The sequence below is a fragment of the Vanessa tameamea genome, chromosome 7 (assembly GCF_037043105.1).
Source record: "Vanessa tameamea isolate UH-Manoa-2023 chromosome 7, ilVanTame1 primary haplotype, whole genome shotgun sequence".
NCBI classification, from domain to species: Eukaryota; Metazoa; Arthropoda; class Insecta; order Lepidoptera; family Nymphalidae; genus Vanessa; species Vanessa tameamea.
This window is the reverse complement of record NC_087315.1, coordinates 3,011,169-3,012,794: the sequence shown is the minus strand read 5'-3', so window position 1 is coordinate 3,012,794 and position 1,626 is coordinate 3,011,169. Positions and strand designations below refer to the sequence as shown.

The following is a 1,626-nucleotide window of genomic DNA, read 5'->3' as shown; positions in this document are numbered from 1 at the left end:
GTAATCCCTTTAAACCGCAGCAAGAAAATATACTTTTGAAATGTGTCATATATATTGAAACGTTTACTACAGCGTATACAAAATACGTTTCGAGATTGACATTGATGAACAACTAGTTGGCAGACGTGGACTGTTTACCATATAATAAGTCGTGTAGCGTCGTTTAACAAAATTCCATGCATCGGATTTGAAATTCACAATCGATGACATCGAATCCTTACTTTTGACTTTAATTGATGGCTTTTCATACTTGATGAGATGTTGTCTTCAGATCTATCTTTTGTTCGTCCTCTCGTATGACATGGTAAAGTTTATAAAGACATAAATTATATTCATTTAAATTTGACTTCTTTTGAACTGATTGCAATCTTAGCAAGTGGGAGCCAAGTGGCTATTAGATTACGTGATAAATAGGGCAGGAGCCCTCTGTTGCCCTATTTAGGGAATTAGGGTTAATAAATCACTGGGTCGCTTACTCTAATATCCTAATATAGAGATCGGTGCCCTATTTATTGGTGGGATTTTTCTTGGATAACGATTATAGTACGCATTTAGTATACATATATAAACTTTAGTACGGAGTTTGTTATAAAAAGTAATAAAATAATGAACTAAGGCATACTATACAAATATTTTTATATTTAAATACTGTCTAAAAATATTATTTTTTTCATCAATAACATACGGTTCGACTTCTATAATATATATAATTGTTTTAGAAAAATCAATCAAGTCATACGTGACGTTACTTATTTGGATTTTTATCGGAATATTTATTTATCAAAAATAATAATAATTCTAAAACTTTATATAAGAACTTATTAATAGAAGTTGTGTTAAAAGCTTATTAGACATCAATTTCATCCCCTCACTCATATCCGGTATGGTCTAGTGGCTAGGATACCTGGCTCTCACCCAGGAGGCTCGGGTTCGATTCCCGGTACCGGAATGTACATTTTTACTTAATTTTATTTTATTCTTATATGTTTTTTATACACAATATATTAAAAATAATATATATTATTATAAAACAGTAACATTGAATACAAAATGGGCTGATTTTGATAAATAATGTGATTGCTCTTTACGTTAATAATAGTCCACAAAAATGATTGTAACAATATTTTAATAAACTGCTTACAAAGGAAACTGACAATCGCAAGAATCTCGTCGAAGCATTTTTTGAGACAGTAACAATAACTAGCAAACTATGCTTAAAAAATGCCAGAAAAGTTTTTATTATACCATATTAGTCGGACAGTCGAATGGGCCATCCGATGGTAAGTCAGCAGGGCCCATAGAAATTTTAACCTATCTTTACATCTCCAATACGACACTAACCTTGGAAACTAAGTTCTTATGTCCCTCGCGTTATACTGGCTCACTCACCTTGAAGACCTCGAACTCATACTTTTCTGCATAATACAAACGAATTATCAAAGATACTATGATTCTCATAAGCTTCGTGTAAGCTCGTTAGATATTCTGCTTTATTTTGCTGTTTTCGTATTTAAATGCAAAGTTAGCCAGTTTAGTTACAGTTATCGAACTTAACGTGTTAAGACTTTGAAGTTTTATGAGGATTAGAATATTGTTATTATAATTCCAAGTGTATTTCGGTAACAT

The 1,626-nt window shown here is 31.5% G+C and overlaps 1 non-coding gene across 1 annotated transcript; it reads left to right on the top strand.

Moving 5' to 3' along the window:
- Positions 1-877: 877 nt before the first annotated feature.
- On the top strand, positions 878-949 carry Trnae-cuc (transfer RNA glutamic acid (anticodon CUC)). The gene has a single exon. It is a non-coding gene; the product is annotated as a tRNA-Glu (tRNA).
- The last annotated feature ends 677 nt before the right edge of the window (positions 950-1,626 follow it).